Below are 24,301 nucleotides of genomic sequence, written 5' to 3' on the forward strand. Positions count from 1 at the left end.
TTTTTTGCTCTGCTTTTACATCATTTGTAAATGCTATTGCTTTGGCCAACTTTGTTTTTAGTTTCAGTCACTTGCTTCTTCTCCAGGTTTTGCTTAAATGTGGTGTCTGAGTTAGGAAGCTAAAAGCCTCAGAGTGTTGCTGTCCCCCACATAGGGACCAGCAGGTGTTAAAAGGGAGCAGGTCTCTGTGATGCAACTGAATGCTAAATTCATTTGCGATGCAAATTTGATCAGATATAAGGTGAGAAAATCATTCTAGTCTTGTTCATAGCAGCAGCATAATTTCATATCATCACACTCACCCTATCGCCACTGGTAGCCTTTGATAACAAGGCACGGGCACTACGATTGTGCAAGGTTTTGGTGATAAGATATGATTATTGAACATAACACAAATTTTTATCTTTACGACCCAGAATTACTTTCATTAAAGGAGTACTTTCATCAAATGTTGAAAAATTCAGTCACAACATTGGCTGGTTATTAAACAATTAGTGTGGCAATGTGAACAGAACATTGTCCTGAACTCTTTCCTTCTATTTATATTTAATTAATACTTATTGAATGCCTATCATGTACCAGTGACAATGTTAAACACTTAACATGCAGCCTTTTTTAAAAATTCTCACATCAATCCTATGATGTCAGTAGTGTTATCATCTTATTTTACAGATGAGGAAACTGAGGTCCAAGGTTATACAACAACAAAGTTGTGGTGCCAGGATTCTGCCTCCCCGATTTAGTTTCTCGCTGTTCTAATCTGCTTCCCAGTATCTCCCACTGTTTCCCAAAGGAGAGTTTGGTGCAGTGTCAGGCACTGAGCTTTGGATGGGCCATTTTATCCCATTTTAGCTATAACTATAAAAGGATTTGTTCACCTCCATCTGTTCACATTTCTCATGACCTGAGAAAATTGGGATGTTCCAGATACAACAGTAAACTTGGGCTATTCCATCAAGAGCCTAGCAGTCTAAGTTAATCCTGCCAAGGAAAAATAGAAAGATTTTTGTGAAGCTTAATCTTCAGGGCCCTTTACTTTCGTGACCCTGAGAGGTCTTAGGGAGATGTTCATATGATGATTTGCAAATTTTCAAATTAAGTTATTTTAACTGCAAACAATTAAGACTATCATCCCTTTCCACTCCAACTTCCTCTCCATCATACTTCCTTATATGTGGTGACACGGAAGCAGCTATGGGCATTTTAAGATCCAGCTAAGGGAAAGTTGAGATGTAAATTCACTTAACATGGGTTTACTGTGGCTTCCAGTGACTTCTGTATATACATATGTTTGTGCTTTGCTAATGATTCTGGTGCAGGAATGGCTGCCACGAAGGACAGAATGACGGTTCATCTGCAGGAAGGTACAAGGCCAAAGGTTTTATTGTGCTTTAAGTATAAGAGTAGTGGAGAAATTAGGTTTGAAAATTCAGAGCCAGAAACTAGTCAATGGAAAAATTTGTAATTATCAGACATGTAGAGCTGTAATAAGAAGAACTAATTTTCATCAATGACTAATCAAAGCTGAAGTGTTCTCCTGTCATAAACATACTCAATAATACACCATGTACAATTATAAATGAACATTTTTATGGACTAGGGCAAAAAAAGAATTCATGAAAATCTCTGTATTTTTAAGGTGCAAACCTGAAGCAGTACTACAAAAAATACATATAACTGTATGTGAAGCGATATGTTTTTATACATTCCAATGTATTACGTCAAATCCTAGTATACATGATACACTCTCCTGATGAAAACCAGAGGTTCCAGATGAAATGACAAGAAAAAATGCTACTAATACAACAAAAACACCCTGAAGAGACAAGTGTTTCTATGACCAATTTCCTGCATATAATTTGTTCAATACATGTTGATATGGGAGGGGGGCAGGGAAGTGTTGGGTAGAGAAGGGTGGGTCCTTGGCTGGGGCTCCACCCCCAGGACTGTACCCACGGACTTAGGTGAGGACAGGCATTTCTGTCTTCGTGCCCAAATGTTGCATTTTCCAAGGCCACCCTGGCCTGCCGTGCCCCAATCCTGTGCCTATAAAACCCCTGAGATCCTAGCAGGCAGAGACACAAGCAGCTGGACGTAAAGAGGAACACACCAGTGAAAGAGCACACTGACAGGCACCGGCAGATGCCAGCAGGCCCCGACCAGCGGAATAATGCATAGTTTGGCTGGGGATGGTCAGAGGAGAACCCGGTTGCTGGGTGGCCTAACTCCAGGGGAAAGCCACCTTCCCACTCCATCCGGCTTCTGGCTTCCCTGTCCACCTCGCTGAGAGCTACTACCGCTCAATAAAAACCCTTGTACTCACTCTCCAAGCCCATGTGTGATCTGATTTTTCCAGTACGCTAAGGCAAGAACCCAGGATCTGTAAAGCCCTCTGTCCTTGCGATAAGGGAGAGGGTCTAATTGAGCTGACAAACACAAGCCTCCTACAGACGGTTAAACTCAAAAAGCACTCTGTAACACACACTCACTGGGGCCTCAGGAGCTGGAAACACCCAATCCCAGACACTGCTGCAGGGTCAGATCCCCACGACCTGCTCGTCTGCATGCACACCCCTAGAGGTTTGAGCAGCGGGGCACCGAAGAAGCCAGCCACACCCCCATCGCACACTCTGTGAAGGGGCTAAGGGAACTTTTCCCGTTTCAATGTTATGTGAGAGTAGTTTGATTATGTACTTATGTAGCCCATTACGTTGTATGTAATGAATTCTAAAATATGTTTTTCCCCTCTTTTGTGCTTTTTCGCTTCAAATTAGTTTTATTTTTTTCTCAGAATTATTGGGCATTCCAATATTCAAATCCATTAGAAATAAAGTCACCTGATAAAAGCGAAAAACATAAACCAAAAGAAAACATTTGTGATATTCACATTAGCTGTTGTTTTTCTAGTTTATTGAAATTTCTTTTATCATTCTAAATAAATATTTGTTTTTCAGATTTAATTTTCTATTTTTAATGTTATATTCTTTTTCTTTTAGAGGGTCCTACCAAATTAAGTTTTAGGCCACACAAAACCTGGATCTGCCGCTGAATGAAACCAGCTCCAAAAACTACCTCCTACCGGAGCCTAAGAAAACAAAATTGGGGCTAAATGGCCTCCTTTTGGTTTTGTCTTCTATAAAGGGTGTATCAAAGTTATGATTCTTCTTTAATATCTTGGGGAGTTTTTAGTAAAATATTTCCTTTTGTTTTTATTTATAACTTCTCTCTCTTTACCTCAAACGTCCCCATCATCTATTCAGACACATTGAACCAATTACAATATTGTACTCAAAATTGCTCCTCCGTTTGGCCAATTATTTAGTTTTGTGAATCTGATTCTCTCTTCTGTTAGGATGGAATATGGGTGATATTCAGCTAGTATGAACCATTATGATCAAGCAGTTGATTAACTATGGAAACAATCTTAGCGGGTTGCAGATAGCTGCTGTCCTATCACCTTGTGTGGCTCCTCCCACCTCTCCAGTCAATCTGGCCCTGCTTTTTGTAAATGTATGCATTCTCCTAACCTCTGACCTCAAAACCTTTCTGGTAATGTTTTACTCAGCTAGTCAGCTTTTGCTTTACAAAATTTTGTATTGGCATTGCTGGAAATTCTTATGGAAGCTCTAGTCTTTTCTAGAAATCTGACTCACTTTATTTTCTTCTAGGATAATTTATTTTTTCTGCCTACATAACTAGCATATATTGTCCTTGCCCTTGTTCTTCACAATTTGTAATAAAGTACTCTTCCATTCCACCTGAGACCCAAAGTGTTCTTCCCCAAGATCTATATTATATGGCCATATTCTAATCTTACAATCATCTGTCTTCTGGAAAGACTATGGTTCTGATTTATAGAATTAACTAATTTGCTCAAGTCTCTTTGCTTTCTTTCCTGTATAGTTATCCTGAAACACATTTGCCAATTGGCTATCCACCAACATTTAAACTACCCCTGGCACAGCATTGTATTATTGCTGGGCAATATTTCCCATCCCCTTTTGCATCTCAGTGAGGCTGTATGATTACTTCTTGTCAATGCAGTGTCAACAGAAGTAGTAAGTATGACTTCTGGGACAAGTGGCATAAGAAGGAGGTACACCTTTTCCATGATCTTTTACCTCCTTTCACTAGCTGAGTCAGAAATCTCTGAGGTCCCTACTGAACTTTTACTGATGGTAGAATCACCCCGTGGAAGGAGCCTTGCTCTCTGATCCATTACGTAGAGGAAAATCTCATGCCTACCTGAAATACCTGTAATGGATTGTTACAAGGAGGAAAAATAAATTTCTATTGTGTTAAGCACTGAAATGTAAGAATTTACTTGTAATAGCTACTAACTTTATCTAAATTCATTGTTGAGGCCTGTTCTAAACTTTACCTTTTGTTCTAGCCAATATTTGGGCATGGTTTCATTAACAGTTGTGTGTCATGGATGCTGGACATAATTACCTCAACAGCCTTATGTCTAGTCCTAGACAATTTTCATCTCTTATTTTGAAACCTTTATTCTATTTTACCTTATTTCAAGCTGTATTTCCAATGTCAGATTGTTTTAAGGATAGAAGGACTTGACATTTGAAATATCTATGATCAATCAAGTCCTTTCTGCTTTCAGTTTTTTATTTCATCACCTGTTTCACTTATTCTTCAAGAGATGCCTGCCATCAATGATCCCATACCAGGAGAGTGATCTTTTACCATATTAAAACACCTTCAAACCACAGTAGCAACAACAGACTTAATTTTCATTAAGAGCCAAAGAGAGTCTCTCCCTTGCCTTTAGTAATTTGAATATTTGGCAGTAACTCAGCTGTTTAGATATTCAGCATAGCCCTTTGTCTTCTGATGGTTATAAGAAGCTATAAGTAATGCCCCAAAGGTATTAACACTACCCTTGTCCCTTTCTGCAAACCAGTCCAATCCAGATATGTGAGACAGAAGAGGACTGCCTGAACAGGTTAATCACCAAAAAGGTTATCTTCACCTACATAACTCACAGAGCAAAGTGTAATACTGGCTTCATCTCTCAGGCGTGGCCATGTTCCAATACCTTACTCTTGGAAATCTGGTCTCACCATTTGATACCAGAGTTGGTGTACAGGTGGTGCTAATGGAATTTTCCTACCAGCCAACTGTGCCTTTAAGGGAGAAAGGATTGAAGTGAGATCTTACAAGTTTTTATTATTATCCAGTGCTTGTGTCACATAGCTGCCCTTCCCTAATTCTCAGCCCTCCAGAAGGCACAATGGCTTCCATCAGGCAAAAGTGACACCACAACATTTATTATAGGAAGTAAGAGACATTCATCAATGGAATATTTTAGCAAATGAATCACAACAGACTGATGGCATAACTCACGTTCTAAGGCCAAGAACAAGAATTGCATAGTTTATTTTAAGACAGCAGAAGAGTAAAAAACAGATTGAAAAACATATGATACCCTCTCCAGCTCAAAGCTCTACAAACAGCAGTGGCATTTGCAAAGTTCTATGTGTCTTCTCAAATGTGGTTTCAGTTTTAACGTGTGTTGACATCTTTGTGTGCAGAATTAACTGGAGGAACAACAGTTTGTGCTTTTTTTTCCCTTTTTGCTACGAGGGTGAGAACAGGGAAAGAACCCAACGATCTGTGTTTACTTTGAGCAGCCATACAGTGTGCACGGACACTAAGATATGGTTTTCCTTCAATTCTTCCAAATTAGTATGATGAAAACATGCTTATCCCTTAAGCCACTGCATGAGTATAACGCAGAAGAGATGCAATCATGGAGTTGCCTTATATGCTCCTCTGAAGCAGAAGCAAGTGAAATAGACAAGACGACTGGAAAAACTTTGACTTTCTAAAACAAATAAACAGTAAATGAACTGATTGAGTGCAAAACTTCACTGAACCACACAAAGAACTGGAGCTTCCCACTGTAACTTTAAAAAATAGTAGAGTGAAAAATTAAGGGGCTCCAACATGAAACAAATTTAGGAAGAAAGAGAAAGCAACAGCATGCCAAGAACTATACTGATTAGGAAGTAGGCAATTTAATTTCTTCAGGAGAGTAAATCTCCAACATGAATTAATTTGCTTCACGCTGAGTCCTGCTGGTTTTTCTTCTTCCCTCAATCACTGTTTATTTCACAAAATCAGCACTCACCTATCTTCTTTGATTATTTAATTTCAGGAGGATTTTCCTTTCACAAAGCAGTTAGCACAGCTAAACTCGGCTCTCCATGTAATGTGTAAACATATTACAATGCCCTCCCTAAGTGTGAGGATTATTTATTTCCTCTTGGAGACAACATTGTTTCGATGCTCTACTTCCCCTCCAGTAAAATCTCTCAGTGACAATCCTGAATCTACTTCCCACTGTGTGCATCTTTCATTGACATTTACCAAATGCACAGGCTCTGATACAAAATCAGGAATGCAGTATCCAAACCATGACATAAACTCCTATTTTTAAAGGAGAGTTGAGTCATGGGCTATAGCTGATGGAACTAGTAAATAATGCACAAAATGGCATTTTAAAATGAAAACTGGTATGGATTCCTTCATTACTAATATTTCTGTGGATGCCTATGCTTTTCTGAGTTTTCATTGTATGCATAAGGGTCAGCATAAAAATGAAGGTTTATTCGGATTCAAGGCCATGACATTTTAAAAAGTGAGGCTGGTATCTCAACGGATATCTCTGGGCAGAATATTTAAATAAAGATAATTTGAAATGTGGTACAAACATTTTGAAATAAAAACTAAAGATCCTCTAAAAACGGCCACACTGTTTTTCACTTTGCTTTAAGGACAAGCATGTTGCATATAACCTTCTCCTTTTATCTTTCAGCTTCTTACTGCTTCTGATTAGTGACCTCAGTTGAGACTCATTGCTCATCGCAAAGACTGCTAATGGATTGTTTGAGCCTGAATGTGTTAAGACGGAATATTTCTTCTTCTCAGATTGAAGGCCAGTTTTTCTCCACCCCGAGTCCATTCTGCCCAGAGTTCTAGATGATGATGGTCAGGTTATTCAAGATAATGATTGTGTTTTCCAGATGATTTAAAATGAAGTTCAACTTTTATTATCTTCCCTATAATGATATTTGTAGTCGTTATGTTCAATAACAAGCTGTCAGGCTGCCTCAATTTAAGCCAAGGCATTTTCTTATCAAAACCCATCACAGAAAAAGATATGATCATGAAACCACAGATTCTTGTAGCTCTTCACAGTGAACTTTAACTACGAATAACCTCTTGGAGTATTAGCCTACTGCGATTACATTTATATTATTTGCTCACATGCTTTGTCACTTTGGAGCCCTGAAAGCCCTGCTCTTTGTTGCTAGGAGATGGGTGGCTATGGCAACAGTGTGGGTCAGAGCCAGATGGAATGCCTAAAGCATAATCAGGTTTAGGCTCTTTTTTGATCTCCAAATGACTCCATGGCAGTCCTGAGCACGGAAGCCCCAAATCACTGCCTCTTCAGCTTGTTTCAAAAGATATGCCACATGGTTTCTCCTCACACATCAGCTTTCCCCATTAACAAGTGTCTTTCTGGTGCTTAACTAGACACCAAGAGTTGTCTGAAAAAGAAAAAGCTGGATAACAAGGGGGATTATCACTATTTAACTGTGTTTTCATACTGTTATTAATTTAGTTCAGATCTAGTGCCATATGCTTCCCTTCATCATTCCACTGAACTCCTAGTGACTTTCATGGAAGTTCCACGCAAAGAGTGAGGGCGACATATGGTTCTAATAGTGGTTTGTTCATTCCTCTAGATTGATGGGTATTTTAAAGACATTAATCATTGTGTTTAAGACACCCTTTCATTTCTTCAGAAAGCCGGATCTTCACTGATTTATAGGAGTCCTTACCACGCAGCCATACCTACTTTCCTTTTCTTTTAAAACTTGGCATAAAGAGAAAAAGGTTGGCATGCTCCTCTTATAAAAAGGAAAAATGTGACAAATTAAAGTTATAAATAATAAAAGGAATTTATCTATTATTCTAAAAATAATTTGTTTATTGGACCCCAAAAGTCCTAAGCAATTTATTCATCATTTTCATTGTGTCTTTCTTCCTCAAGAAATTCCCCCTCTTACCTACATCAAATCCAAACCCTGGGCCTCGTCATCCTCCACCTGGACCCCATCAATCCAGCCAGCATAATTTATTCCCCTATACAAACCTTTCCTCTGATCAGATCACAAGAATTATCTCATTACCTCTGCCTTCCTAGTCTCACCCCTTGCAACTATTCCCTCACACAGATTATCTCTATTTCTGGGTCTTTGCTCCTGCCATGTCCTAAAATGCCTTTTCCGTCTTGAATACTCATGTCGGTTCAAATATTTATCAGGTACCCTCTAGGTACCTGGCCCCTGTGCTAGGTGCTAGTACCTAAGGACAGCATAACGAGAGCTCCACACTATCCACCAATGGTAATGGATTCATAAAAATTAACAATAGATGTTGTTTTTGAAGTCACTTCTTTACTACATGTCAGACTCATTTAGACACTATTCCTTATTTACTGCTCATAATAACTCTATGTTGTTATTATCATTCACAACTAACAGATGAAGGTACTCAGGCTCAGAGTGTAAAGGACTTGCCCAAGGTCAAAGAGCACAGTAGCAGCAAAATGAGACTGGAACCGAGGTCTGTCTTTCTTCAAAAATGATACCAATTACTCTGTTGTTGATGAGATATTTCAATCATGTAAATGTATATTATTCCAGGCTGGAAGCCACTAAGGGAGACAGTGATCATCTCTATTTGGGAGGGTCAGGGAGGAGTTCCTAGGGACAAGGAAGAAGTTAACCTATAAATAAGGAGTTTGACAGTGAACATAGTAGAAAAAGGACGTTTTAGGACAGGAGATAAATGATAAACTTAGAACTGAAAGCCATTTTTAGCTTCTTTTGATATCAGTCCTCTCCATTCTCCCATTTTCCTTTCTCAAAGTGCAAGTCAACATCCACCACTTCCATAATGCTGCTAATCTGCACATTAACCCTCGTTCATCTCTTTCTCTTCTAGACCCTGACGCCACTTGTTTTGCAGCAGCCCCGTACACTTTTATCAGATACTGTCTTGTGCTGCTCTCAGTTTTCTGGACCATATATACACGGAGGGCAAGGGTCACACCTTTGACCTATTTTGTATCTTCCAAAGCTGTGTCAGAAACATAGTAGATGATCCATGCATGCCACTTCTTGGTCATAACTCTTCACATCTGTATTTTGCTTTATCGTTTGTAAATTCTTTCATTTACATAGTCTTCTTAGATCCTCAAGATAACCCAGTGAAATGTGCTTGCTTGCTGTTTTTAGTCTCAATTTAACAGATTTAAGGAAATGGTAATTGAATAGGTAATTGCAAATCCCAGGGTCACCCAGGTGATAAATGATACATCCAGGAAAAGAATGTGTTCTCTCCCCTATGCAAACGATTGATAGGTGGATTGACTTCCATGTTTTAGCAGATGTATCAAGTTTCACATCTGCATTAACACTTCTCTAATCCTGTAATGTAATTCTGTCTTTTTATAGATGTCAAACTGGTTTTATCTCAGAAAAGGGAACTGCAAAATACTTTACTTATGCTATTAAACCATTTTGATAGTTGAACCTTGAGCAAAAAACCAGATTTTGAAATTGTGTGTAAAGTAGCATGGTGGCTAGTCTCATTCACATGAGATTCCTGGAAGAACCAGATTAACAAGCTTCACACTGACTGTAAACAGCAGGTGGGTATTTCTCAGCCATCTGCTGACTTATCCAGTTGAGAGCCCTTGAGAAAGTCACTAACATGATCATGAATGGCATGAATGGTCCTGTGCATTAATCAAAGACTGCAGGGAAGTAGCCAAATTAGGCTCTCCCTACTGAAAGCAGGGTGCACTGTCAAAGCCCAGAGGGAGGGTACAACATAGGATAAAATGTCTCCTTTATTCAATGCAAAACTTGCTTTTCCTAAAATGAAAATGACTCACAGCTAGTGGTCCTAAGACTAACCACTAGCTGTAGTGTGTGTTCACAAACACACTTCCTGAGTGAAGACAGAAGTCCTAAGAAAGACCTTTACAGGGCCTTCTTGGTAAAACACTGTTTTATACCATTAGAAGTGAAACCTGAAATTTCCTTGACATCTTTAACTAGTGAGTCAGCAGGTAAACATGTTATAAAGCATACCCTGAGTCTCAGAGGGCTTCTTGGATCTTCCATCTAGCCTTCTCTTCTGCCCCTGATCCAGAGGCAATTCTCCAACACTGACCACTGGGACAGAATTCAAAGGAGGTGTATAAGTTCCACTCACCTGTGATTCTGTTTAGCAGTGTGCCTGCATTTAACACTTTCTGCCCCCATTCCCTTCCTTCTCTGTTCACATTATTCTTCACCTGCTGTTCTATCTAGCCAATATATCAGTTTTAGAGAAGGAATTTGTTGTGGGCATTCTTTTTTTTTTTTTTTTTTTTGAGACTGAGTCTCACACTGTCACCTGGACTGGAGTGCAGTGGTGAGATCTCGGTTCACTGCAACCTCCACCTCTTAGGTTCAAGCGATTCTTCTGCCTCAGCCTCCTGAGTAGCTGGGATTACAGGAGCCAGCCACCACACCCAGGTAATTTTTTGTATTTTTAGTAGAGACGGGGTTTCACATGTTGACCAGGCTGGTCTCAAACTCCTGACCTTGTGATTCACCTGCTTCGGCCTCCCAAAGTGCTGGGATTACAGGCATGAGCCACAGTGCCCAGCCCAGGCCTTTTGTTTTAATCTCCCTACCGCCCCCTCTCCAGAATCTTGGTGCACTACTTTACATATAATATATATTTATAATATTATATAAATAATATTACTAAAGGTAAGACTGTATTTAATTGAGGGAAAAGAAAAATAAAATTAATTAAAATTGGTTTTTAAAAGTAAGAAAAATATCCAAACTCACTAGTAGACGACAAAAAAAGTAATCTCCTTTTACAGTAGACAAAAAAGTTATATACAACTTTTTCCCTATATACTTGGCAAAGATTTTTAAATTTGTTTTTTCTTTCTTTTTAAGTTTATTTTTTATTTTGTAATGTGACTTCTCAGTAGTACATGCAAGCGTACCATGACCCAGGACTGCAAAAGTCACTTTATAAGTAAATTGCCAGAAGTTATTCAATCTTGATCAAATTCTTAACGGCATGCTCTTCTTGGTTTCATGACCAGATACCTGCCCCAGAGATCTCACTTCTTATCCTTGACTTTGTCACAACAGCTTTCTAATTTTCATCTGTTCCAATCTCTTTTGATTCTGGTGGTGATTTATTCCTCTCCACTGGAGTTCTCAGCCATCTAGTCCATACAAACTGCACCAAAACATAAGAGTTCAGAGCCCCGCTTTGTAACATGGCCCGCTCCCCACCCATTCCAGTTTCCTGACCTCTACTGGCCATGACGGTCATCACAATGCCCTCCTCATTCCTAACTTTTAATAGACTTGAGACTGCCCGATTAATCTTGCACTAAGAAAAAAAAAAAAAAAAAAAAAGCTCACATAAAATGTTTTTGATGCTTGAAAAGTACCGGAACAATTATTTTTTCAACCAATGTAACTCAGGTGTGGGATATTTGGGGGGTGGGGGTGGCAGGGAGAGGAGGGGTGAAAATCCTCCTGTATCCGCAAATAAGTTATTGGCAGAAAGGCATTAACATGCCTTACAAAGACTTCAATTAGTTCTCAAAATACCTCTTTCTTACACTGCTTTCTCTGCAATTTTTTTCCATGAAGAATACATTTTGTTCTTCCTTGAAAGGCCACAGCAGCAAGAAATGAGATGAAAGCCACACACATCGTGTACATCCATGTTACCTTGGAAATTATTGAATGTGCTCCTCCCCGATTTCCTTTCCTTTGAGTTTCAAGCTGTTATAAGTGTTACTTTCCATAGACTACTAAAGATCTCTTTAAAGTGGCCTGTCCATTTTCAAATCATCAAACCTATTTTTTAAAGATGACAGGAATATTTTGTCACAGCATTTAAAAATACATATTGGTAGAACTATTACAGTAGCATGGATGGATGAGTTTTATAAATTGCATTCTGTAAGTCTCATTTTTATTTATATCAAATTGAAACTACAAATCGTAAATGTAAATGAAACTTCTGTAGTCTGAATGTTTGTGTCTTTCCAACACTGGTAAGTTGAAATTCTAACCCCCAACGTGATGGGCATTAGAAGGTGGGGATTTAGCGAATTACTGTCCTTATAAAAAGAGAGCCCAGAGAGATCCCTTGCCCCTTTCACCATGTGAGGACACAGTGAGAAGGCACCATCTGTGGACCAGAAAGCTCTCCCTCACCAGACAGTGAATCTGCAGGCACCTTCATTTTGGATATCTCAGGATCCAGAACAACGAGAAATAAATTTCTATTGTTTATAAACCACCCCAGTCTGTGGTAATTTGTTATAGCAGCTCAAATGGACTAAGATAGAACCCTTAAAAACCCAACTATTACATTACATACTTGTTACAAATTGTTTCCCCATTGCCATCATATACAAAGACAGATTAATCTCTGAGTAAATTTCTGTAACCTTTCATTTTCCTATCCAATCACTGTTCACAATAATTATAAGCAAAGGGGATTACCTAAGGGCAGATAACCAGAGGAAAAATAGGCAATCAAAAAGAGTGTATAATCTTCATATTACATTGAATAATTTACTGCTAACAATATATTTTGTATTGTGTTTGTAGGTTAACATTTTTATCTGATAAAAAGTTAACCAATAATCCACTCTAAAATATATAGCTACAGGAAGTACATTTTAAATTAGTAAGATTTATTACTATTATTCACATTGATTTAGTATAGCTTAATGATTTTGGAGAAATAATCACTTTATATTTTAAATGTTTTTGAAAATATTACACAAAAATGGTCTTCATAGCACAAAAATGAGGTTTCAAACTGGTTTTGGTTCATAAAGATGGCTCAGTTTTTATAAAAACAAGTTGGTGTATTGGTTGGCCTGAACAAGATTTGGTTTTGATTCCCTTCACTATAGTTCTTAGGCATTTTTACCTTTGAGAGATCCAAGATGGTCTATGTATTTTCTAAGAAAATGAGGTTGGCAAATAAGTCACTAACTCAGTTTGTACACTGCAAATTGATAGAAAAGCAACAGTTTCTATTTATCACCTAATTTTCTCTTTATTTCTCAGTAAAATGAAAAAGTGAGCAGATTTATTCAGCAAAAGATTAAAATACATTCCCAAGTAGACCTACAGGAAAATCTAATTCACAGAAAATACAACATTAGCCTCTTTAATTCTTAAAAGACTAGCCATAATTTCAAATAGTCAGTCCACTGATGTATACAAATTTTTGGCTCAGGATATATGATTACTCCACTCACATAATTGTGTGGCTTGGCTTTGGTTGGCTTACTTTCAATCGAAGCAGAAACATTAATATCCAGAAGTTAGTTGGAGAGAAACATATGCCAACTAGGTATGAGGCAGATCGTCAATAATCTTGTAACTTTCCACAATATAACCTCACCATTCTTTTATATTGACAGTTTTTGATTACAGAAATGAATTGAAATTTTTTTCTGAAGGCAATTCATCTTGGTTCTGCATACTGAAAACCAGCAAGGTAATGTGGTGCAAAGTTACATGCCACTTCATGATTAAAGGAGTTCAATTCAAAATGTCCAAAGCAAACTTTTAATAGCACAAACAAAATAATATGTTCAAATGTTATGGAATTTGACAACTTTTCTCTCCGCCGTGCCAAGATAATGGACTTTGAAGCCACAGAGACATGGCTCCATCATTTGCTAAGTGTGGGATCTTTGTGAAACTTACTTAACCTCCAGAACTTCGTTTCCTAGCTGGTAAAGTGGGGGTGAAGAGTTCACAGAATTACTGGCAACTTTAAAATGAGCTAAAGAGATGTGGAGAGGCCTGAACCATTGCATGGCATACATAGACGCCCAGTAAATGTCAGTTTCACTTTCCTCATCTCCAAAACACTTTAGTAACATGCCTTTAATTGTAATTTTGACCTTGCATTCTACATAAACCCCTAAGTCTGTGGTACTTTTACAATTTGGATACCAATATTTCCAATAAAGTTGACTGCTATCTCTTCCGTGTAATTTCCACAGCAACAGAAAGTCCCCCGACTTTAAAAGCATTTCTGTTTGCTCTGCTCATGCCTAAAGCTTCTTTGACCAAGAACAAAGGCATTTATTCTATAATTATAGATACACCAAAAACATAAATTCCCTGTAGAGAGATAACACCACGACTTAAATTCACACCAGCTTCTAGAGGACTGATAACAGAGAGTTTTATTTGATTAATGGGGCAGAGCAGAGGCAAGCATGCAGGAGAAGTGCAATGTGGTAACCTGGGCCCGAAGAGAGTCCACAGAGGGAGGAAAATGATTTCAAAATAAGAACAAAGTCAAAGACAATTTTCAACAACCACACAAGTTTTTTCTCTAGACCAGATCATGCAAAAGGAGACATGATTGACATCACAATGGCTTTTTCGGAAAACAACTTTTTCTCTGATAGTGGTAGAGAATCCAGTTTAAATTACAGGTGTACGTTACTGATCAGACCAAGGCATATATATGATTGGAGATGGTATCATTAGACATATGTCCACAGTGGGATAGACTCTGCCCACAGGCGCTGCTGGTAGGTAGAGCGGTGTGTGTCTTTAACATTTACATGGTGTTATCATCACTTGATGTTTCCGGACCTGAATTCCCCATGGTTTGAGGAATAAGTAAACTATTGAGTGGAACTTAAAGAGAAGCCACAGATAGTATTAACTACCAAGGTTTTCAAACCAATCGGTGTTTCTAACCCCTTACCCTATGGAATGGGTAGGTGTTCCACTGGATGTTTTAAAATTATTCTGGACACACCAAGCAGTCAACAACAACAACAACAACAAAGAAACAAAGTGAGGAAGAGGATTTTTTCTGTTTCCAGCCCAACATCAATGGCTCTTTGTCATGCTTCAGCCCAAGACACATAACCCACTGCTTTTGTCAGGTCCATAGCCTAGTGGGAAAATATCAGGTGATTTAAGCAAATTCTGAAAGCACCAAACTGTCAGACTTGAGTATTTATGGTCTTTGATTGCAAATTTACAAAGAACAAAGACCATGTATATATTCTGAACCAGCATCCTATGCATACACAAGGAATATTAAACAATAGCATTTTATTGTAGAAGGCATTTAAATGTCCTCTCTGACTGTCAGAGTAAGCTACTTAAACTGTGATGCACATTTTGTCTTCATTATTAAGTCAGTGCCTTCTTGGTGGTAAAATATTCTTCCTCATACCTCTCTTCCTGAAGTTAATACAACCTTAGTAGTCCTGTAGTACGAGGTTAAATACAATTTCTTCTTAAAGCCTTTCTTTGGTTATTCTGAGCAACACTTAAAGTTTTTTTATAATTAAAGACAGTATGATGAGTTAGTACTTTACATTCTCATTTTTTTTTCTTATGTTAGTCTCGATTTTAGAACCATTTTGTGTTAGTCTTGATTTTAGAACCATTTTTTTCAGCTGTGTTGTCAGTTCACATGGTGAGGACCATGCCTTATCATTCTGATACCAAGCCCATTTCCATTTATTCTTATTCCATGGTATATGATTTTTAAAATTCGTTCGATTAATCAAAACTTAGTTAGATTATTAAAATCCACACGTCACCCTTTGTTAGAGACACAATATTGTGTCCCCCCAAAATTCATATTTTGAATTTCTAACCCGCCAGTGGGACTGCATTCGGAGACAAGGCATGTGAGGAGCTAGGAAAAGTTAAATGAAGTTGTAAGGGTGAGACCCTTATCTGATAGGACTGATGTCCTTATAAATGGAAAAAACACTGGAGCGCTTCCTCTTCATTATATGTGAGAAGGTGGCCATCTGCAAGTCAGAAAGAAAACCTTCACCAGAAACAGACCCTGTTGATCCTTGATGTGGGAACTTTTAGTCTTCAGAACTGTCAGAAAATAAATTTCTGTTTTTTAAGCTACTTAGGCTCTAGTCTATGATATTTTGTTGTGGTAGCCCAAGCCTACTAATACATCACTAAAATCTTAAAAAAAAAAAAAAAGAAAGCCTGATTCAAGGAAGCAATATGCAAATCCAATAAACATGTTTTCAATTTAGAGAATGAATTGTGTTCAAAGCCATAAGAAGTCAATTTTTTGTTTTAATAGTGCAAAGAATTAAAATGTGCTCAATTCTAGTGGAAACTTTTGCGTTGCACTTTTGGCAATGTAGTGGCAATCTTAGAAAAAGACCATAAAAAGAACTAAATAAATTCCTTATACATTTAGAATGAAAAACGAAGTCAAAATAAATATTTTAAAAACAAAACCACTAATCGTAAAGTAATAAAATCACTACATAATAGTTACTTTGCTTAAAAGCAACTTTATAGTAAAGCTCCTGTAAGCAGTGCCTCTCAGATGCTGGCATTAATTAACAAAAAAAAAAAGTCAAAGATTGCACTGGAGCCCCAGCCTAACAGTTTTTGGTCACCAGTAGGGGGCAGCAAGGCACACCAGATCCCTCAGTGACACTTAAGGGAGGCTTGCCAGGTTAGCTAGGAAGTGTCTAGGAGACATGACAGCATCAGACATGCCGAAAAAGAAATCCATACATCAGGATTAGGCACTAGTAGGAGGAGGTAGTGAGAATACACAGGTCAAAATTTCATTCACGCCAATGGAAAGTGTGGAGTGGAACTGAGATGTTTATGCTTCTAGAAATAGTATGTGTCAGCATCACTTAATTCTCCTACTAAATTTGCCAAAACCACCCATAATCTTTCGAATTCTTCTGTCCTGATTTCTCACAGTTAAAACTGAATACTTTTTCTTTTCCTTCTATTCAATGCCTTTAAGCCTGCATGGAAAGTAGCTCCACAGCATCTTAAAGAGTACAGTGGCCTATAATAAAGGGTAGGTTGACTGTTTTCTCCCAGGAAAAGAGAAGAAGAATTTTCAGTGTTCCATAACTGCAGAAAAATATTTTGGTCCAAAAGTAGACTAGTCTTGCCTATCAGAATGTGCCCAGAGAGCTAGGCATTGAAAGAAATTAAAGCTAGTTCTAAAAGATCTTGAGCAATAAGAAAATTGGAATTGTTTAATTGTTTATTTCCTTACTATATATTATATTGATATGCCTTTAGAGTTACTATACATTTGATAAATATAGAAAAAGTTGGTAACTATTTTGCTAATTAGTCAAAAATGTATGGGCTAATAGATTGATTTCCTCACTCCAGCCACAAAGTAAAGAACTTCCAGCCTTCCCAATTTACAGAGCAAACTTTAGATTGTTTCTGTGCAGAATGTTTTACAGAGAGCGATAACGAAAAGGAGCTCAGAACTTATTTTCTGCAGGAGGTATGTACCGCTCTGACTCAGACCTAAGTATGGAATAGAACACTCCTTGCTTTCTTCACTGAGCAAAGTCCAAATGTTGATGATGTTAGAAGAATCAATTTCTTCTAATGCAGGTGGGCATCCAATCTAATCTCTTAAGAATGAGAATTAGCAAAATGGCAGAGGAAGGGCAAATGTACTCTCTCTCCTTAAACTGGGGCATCCATTTTCTCCTGCCCTCAGACATCAGTGCTCCTGGGTTTTGGATCTTCAGACTCAAACTGGGACTTACACCATTGGCTCCCCTGGTTCTGAGGTCTCTGGTTTTGGACCAGACCTATAATACTGACTTTCTTGGCCTCCAGCTTACAGGCAAGACAGCAGATTCAGGAGCTTAGGCTCCATAGTTATGTGAGCCAATTCCTCACAATAAATCTTTTTCTGTTTGTCTATCTGTGTACCTATCCTAGTATTTGTTCCTCTGGAGACCCCTGAATAATACAAATATGCTACCTTTTCTGATTTCTGACCATCTTAAGTCTCAGGAACATGAGCAAACTCTTCTGTTGGGATTAAGAAAAAATATTTCCCTTCAAGACTTGATTTTAGCCTAGAGTGAAGTTTTATGACCAAGTTATTAACCCCTGAAAAATGGCATATATAATGGAAACACTGATAGACTCTTAATGGTAGCTGTGCTGGCAGGCACCTATATATCAGCCTTAATAGTGTCAAATTGTGAAACTAAAGTGATTGAAAACCTACTAACTTACACTTAAGGAATCCCTGCTTCAACAGGTTTTGATATCTCCCTCATTTGAATGATATTTCAGGCTGTTTTAAAGACTAGTATCCTGTACTTTTGGGAATGAAAGTTACAATACTACAGGATTTTGTGAACATCATAAACTTAGAACAGCATATTTATGCCTGAGTGGCTCAAGACTCGGTGCTTTTTTTTTCCTATATAGGCAACTTACCTACATAAAAATCTTGAGTTATCCAGCCATAAATTCTATAGCCTGAAGTCTTTCTTCTTTACCTCCCATTTTTATACATTTTATTCATTTTTCTAGTGGCTCATTGAACAGCTGAAGGGGATAACAATGTAATTTCATGAACAGTGACCAAAAAGAGAAGAAAATATTCTTTGACTTGGGCAGATAAGTGGACTCTTCACATTGTAATATTACAGCTGGAACCCAGACTTTCACCGGCTTGATCTCATTACATAATCTATTCCCTGCAACTGTCTTCTGTTATGGCTTCTTTATGCGACCTGACAGCCCATATACAGATGTAGCAGTAAGTACATGCTGCCAATGCTTAAACAAAAAAATCCCCTATCATCGAGTTCATCAGGATAAATGTATTGCCAGATACTTTCTTCCTCAGTTGATATTAACAGAGCATGGCAAATGTCATCTCTCTTTCCTCAAGGGGTTCTTCTGAAGCCCTCATTTAGCATTTGAAAACATTGAACATGGTTGGATAGACCCAGACGCATTCTCTAACAGAACTTATAGAAACATGGAGAATAGCTTCATCCTATCAAGTATTATATTATTTTAAGGTTATTTCTACATGAGGTAGAAAAATCAAAATACTTTTGCCCTGAACCAATTGTCATACATAGCACAACAAGAAAAACTAAATTAGTCATTACAGAAAATTTGGAAATCCCCTGCTTAAGAGCCTTGGGGACATGGGAAGCCATTTGTCACTGATTGTTGTGTTTTTCAAGAGCAATTAGAGCAAAATCATATAAACATCATAGACTGAGAGATATAATCCTGGTCCTTATTTCAGATGTGTGTGTTTAAAAATCACACACAACATATACAGAAAATAGCAATAGTACCAGGATGCAAGAAGTATGTTTGTGCAGCTCCATTACAAATACTATCCTAAACAGAATTGGCATGGATGGAGTTTTCCCATATCCTTTATAAGCTACTAGGAACAATGCAAGAATTTCAAGTAACCACCCAGCTTTCCATTTTCCATCACTGAAAAGCTTTACTCTTTGTATATAAACCTCTGGCTGTGGCTGACGGCTGTAAGCCCATTATATTTCAACTGTCATCTGGCAGCGGAGATTCAATCCATTGCTTCAGTCACAGTGGCCTGTCTTCTCTAGCTCTGGGAATTACACTAAAGTGCATGATTTAAATGTCTTCGCTGTCAAATTGTTGTTTAGTTAATCAAGATAGATTTTTAAAACTCATGGGAAAAACATGCCCTAAAAAGTATTATTTGTTGTAGGAAAGTAAAGTATTTCAAAATCAACAGTTGCTCAGAGGTCTCAAATTAGTTTTATTCATAATGCTAGGGTTTCCTAAGTGTGAGGTAACAGAATAATAGTTACCAAATAAGCCAAATGCTTAATATGTAAAAGGCCCATTTCAAATATTTTGGTAGGAAAACATAGTGTTTTGAATAATTGGAAGTTTATCAACTCTTTGCCTGTTAGTTCATTGCCCTCTCAAGATCATTTCTCATTCATTTTGTACTACATGTGTTGGGCAAGTGCTCTGCACCAGACATTGTGCAAGGCAGTGGGAACAAGATAAATAAGACAGAGTCTTTGCCTTCTAGGAACTAGTAAAAGTAAAAGAACAGGCTTTGATTTATGACACTGTAAGTCATTATTTCTTTGTCACAAAAAGAAAACACAGCTACATGACGGTGGGGAACCAGGAAAAACATGGCAGTCAATTTTGTACAATCATGCCAGGTTTCTTTTAGGTTTCCCTATGCCCCACAGCATACACCCCCAGAGGATGCCTACAGTTGCTCTCAACCTTTTATTTACCCAGATATGCCTGAGGGGTGTGACATACTCCCATCAGTAATTGCAACTCGTTTTGGCAGTAACTTTTAAGGCACGGAAGTGTGCACGAGTGGGCAATGGGAAAGCATCAGAGGACTTAGAAAATTCTGTGTTTGGGAAAGACCCAGAGCTGGTTTATATTGTGCCCTTCATCTCCCTTAAGAACCACTAGGAAGTCTACCACGCAGAATTAAGCTGTGCAAGTGGGATGAGTTTCCATGTGTGCCCTGTATAATTAAGAAAGGTGATTAAGAAGCAAACTATGAAGCATAAATACAAATCGATCCACTTACCCTCTCCACTCCAGGGAATCCATGCTTTCTATTTGAGAAGAGCAAATTTCCTCTTATCTCCTCATATGACTCTTTTACCTAAGTTTTTTGGCTCTAGCATTTTCCTGGGCTTTACTAAGAACAATGCAGACAATTTTCAGATTTGGGATTTGGGAATTCTACTTCTGGAAGCACTCCAGCAGAATATCTGACAAAGCCCAGAAGTTTACATAAGCCAGATCTCTAGGGCTAGTGAGAGAATGAGACTCACCTAGACATAACTACAAAATGGAAGTTCGAATACAATTGAGTAGACATACAGATGAAGGACTGAAAAAAGTATAGAAGAAGGGGCTGAAGCTATCATAAGTTACTGCATTTAGTTATTAAATTCTCATCTTCCCATTGGGTTGTAGATACAAAAAGCAAGGAGAAAAAAGAAAGGAGAAATACGAGTGAATTAAAAGCTTCCACAAAGGATGTTGGTTAAAAGGGCATTAGGGCACATTCAGTCGTCTCACTGAGGTGCCCCACTGCACCCTTGTGCAGAGTTCTTCCTTTCAAATACACTTTCTTTCTTCACACCTATACTGTCGTCGGTAAATTCTTTTTACCAACCCACAAGTCGATAACTTTCAAATGCCAGGGCTCTGACGCCTCGCCTGGCATCTTGGTGGCCCATATGGGGACTTTACTGGGATTTCTTCCCTCAGTGGTCTGGATCTTTTTTTTTTTTGAGACGGAGTCGAAATCTCGCTCTGTCGCCCAGGCTGGCGTGCGGTGGCGCCATCTCGGCTCACTGCAAGCTCCGCCTCCCGGGTTTACGCCATTCTCCTGCCTCAGCCTCCCGAGTAGCTGGGACCACAGGCGCCCGCCACCACGCCCGGCTAATTTTTTGTGTTTTTAATAGAGATGGAGTTTCACGGTGTTAGTCAGGCTGGTCTCAAACGCCTGACCTCGTGATCTGCCCGCCTTGGCCTCCCACAGTGCTGGGATTACAGGCGTGGTGGTCTGGTTCTTTACTCGTGGGAATTGAAGGTCCCTGACTGAGGCCAGTCTTTGGTGGGATCCTGAAACCCTGGAGAAAGGATACCTGTCTGTCGCTGTTCTTAGACGTGAGAGATTAGCCAGGGTTCTTTTCTATTTTCGGACTGCCAGTGAGTCAGCTTGAGTACTCTTTGGCAGTTGAGGGTTTCTGGCAGAGGGCACTCCCCGGTGTTACCTGAAAGCCAAGACAAAAGAGCGAATTTGCTATTGCCTGGCAGGGTGTCAAGTCCACTTTCGCTTTAACGCTCTATAAACCATGCCTTGGAAACGAGCAGCAGTGATCTCAACTCTGCACAGACACACTCCACTGGTTGTGGACCCACTTTTGGATTCAATTTCATCACAGGCAACACATCCTAAGCTACGGTGAGTTGTCCTTTACATTAGGTTTGAGCTGACCGCTGATACCAGGCCCCACCTGATCTAGTCATCCAGGTAAGGGCAGCAGGCCCTCTGTCCATGATGGGATGCCCCTGAATAGAGTGCCCCAAAGGGAAAGGTGAGGTCCAAATTCCCCAGGGACTCCTCATGAATCTTGTAGTCCCTTACCTAAACCTAACATGGGTTCAATTCATTCCTGCTCACCCTTGGGTTGCATTATGAAAAAAATGGTCCTATTTTGACCCACAGACTCTCAAAAAGAAGTGTATAATTTTGGCTTGTATTCAGAGGTCTCTTGTTGTTCTGGTCTTTTGGGTTTTATCCCCAAACCCAAAGTTACATAAAAATTGTCATGTATGCTTCCAAGGAACTTCCTCTCTCCCCGATTCTGATGTCTTAGATGATCCTTCCTTTTACCTGTCACAGTCTCCTTAGCCTGCTCCCACTTCACCTACACCCACTCCATCTGCTCCATCATCCCCCAATCAACCTCCCTGTCCAGATACTTTACCTCCCTCACATACTCACACAGGAGTCACATATGCCACTAGTAGTACAGAGTTCTCAGAAAATCCCAAAAATGTTTTGCCCCTCCTCAAGGTGGCAAATGGGCATTTGAGAACAATTCGAGTTCATGTCCATTTTCCAATGTCTGATATTTTGCAAATTCAATCCAAACTGGGTTCTTTTGGCCAAGATCCCTCTAAGATCATTCAAGAATTTCAGGCTTTAACTATTGACTGTGATTTAAACCTGGCAAGACATATTCATGGTATTAATTACTTGCTGTTCCCATGAAGAAAAATCATGCACATGGTCTTTAGCTTGAGCTTGGGCAGACAAAGCTCATGCTCGTAATCCCAACGATAATAGAGCCAGGGCAGAAGCTGTGCCCTACACAGAACCCAACTGGCAATATGAGGCTGCCAATGCCTGCCCAGAGGCAGGAGCAGACAAGAGTATATGATAACTTGCTTGTTGAAAGAAGTGAAAAAGGCTGTAACAAAACCTGTTAACTTTTCTAAATTATGAGAAATCATCCAGGAACCATCTGATAATCCTGCCCTTTTCCAACCTAGACTGGTGGAAGTCATGCACAAATATACAAATTTAGACCCTGAAAGCTCTGAAGGCCAATCCACTCTGGTCATACATTTTATAAGTCAGGTTTCCCCAGATATTAGACAAGAAAACCCCAAATTAGATCAAGGCCCACAAACTCCCTTTTCTACTTTATTAAATATGGCCTTTAAGGTTTTCCATAACCTGGAAGAAACATCAAAAATAAAAAAAGCTCAATGGGAGGAGGAAAAATGCCGTCGCCAGCTAATTATATGGCAGCAGCACTGGCACATTCTTTTTTGTTAGCTAGTAACTCCAAGGCTAGACCCCATAATACTAACAGAATGAAGGTCTGTCATCACTGCAGAAATCCAGGATGCTGGAGTAGAGAATGTCCCAAACCTCCAGGTTACAAGATGCCCCAGGGACTCTGTCCTCATCACAAACAAGAGGATCATTTGAAGAGCAAGTGTCCCTCTCTCCCTCATGGCAGAGGGGGCACCACTTCTTTCTGGGCTGTCACAGTCACAACTTTGTCAACCTACCCAACAAGGGGGTCCTGCAGAATGAGGACAAGCATGAGGGCAAGGGCAAGGACAAGCACCTCTAACTCTATTCCTGGATTATGAGTAAGCCTCTAAAAGTCATCCTCTAGATGAGTGATGGGGCTTTGAAGTCATCTAGGCCCCATCTTTTCCATCTCTATAGATGAGCCTCAGGTAAATCTGATTGTGGCTTAACAAGAGATAATGTTCCTTACAGATACAGGGTTCAGCTTTAAATGTTTATTATGGCCCAATGTGCCAGTCCTCCATTTTCATCACCAGTATTGATGGAAAACCCCAATGAGGCTGTTTCACACCACTGCTCCCTTGGGAAATGGACGGTTATTCCTTTACCCACTGTTTTTAGTCCTGCCAAGCTGTCCTGTTCCATTATTAGGTCATGACTTACTCACAGAATTACAAGCTAAATTACAGCTAAGGCTTCACCTTCTAGCCATATAAATTTTCTCTCTTTCTTTTTTCTTTAAGAAGGAGTCTCGCTCTGTCACCGAGGCTGGAGTGCAGTGGCACGATCTCGGCTCACTGCAGGCTCCACCACCCAGGTTCACACCATTCTCTTGCCTCAGCCTTTGTATTTTCAGTGGAGATGGAGTTTCACCGTGTTAGCCAGGATGGTCTCAATCTCCTGACCTTGTGATCTGCCCGCCTCAGCCTCCCAAAGTGCTAGGATTACAGGCATGAGCCACCGCGCCCGGCTGCAGTATAAATTTTCAAACAAGCCAAAT

At 39.2% G+C, this 24,301-nt stretch overlaps 1 long non-coding RNA gene across 1 annotated transcript; it reads right to left on the reverse strand.

The window, feature by feature from the left end:
• Window positions 1–11,330: 11,330 nt before the first annotated feature.
• LOC103885286 lies at window positions 11,331–24,081 on the reverse strand. The gene is made up of 3 exons (XR_001904092.3): window positions 21,614–24,081; window positions 11,421–11,502; window positions 11,331–11,346 (listed from the first exon to the last, which is right to left on the reverse strand). It is a non-coding gene; the product is annotated as an uncharacterized LOC103885286 (long non-coding RNA).
• Window positions 24,082–24,301: the final 220 nt, after the last annotated feature.

This window comes from Papio anubis, chromosome 5 (assembly GCF_008728515.1).
Source record: "Papio anubis isolate 15944 chromosome 5, Panubis1.0, whole genome shotgun sequence".
NCBI lineage: Eukaryota > Metazoa > Chordata > Mammalia > Primates > Cercopithecidae > Papio > Papio anubis.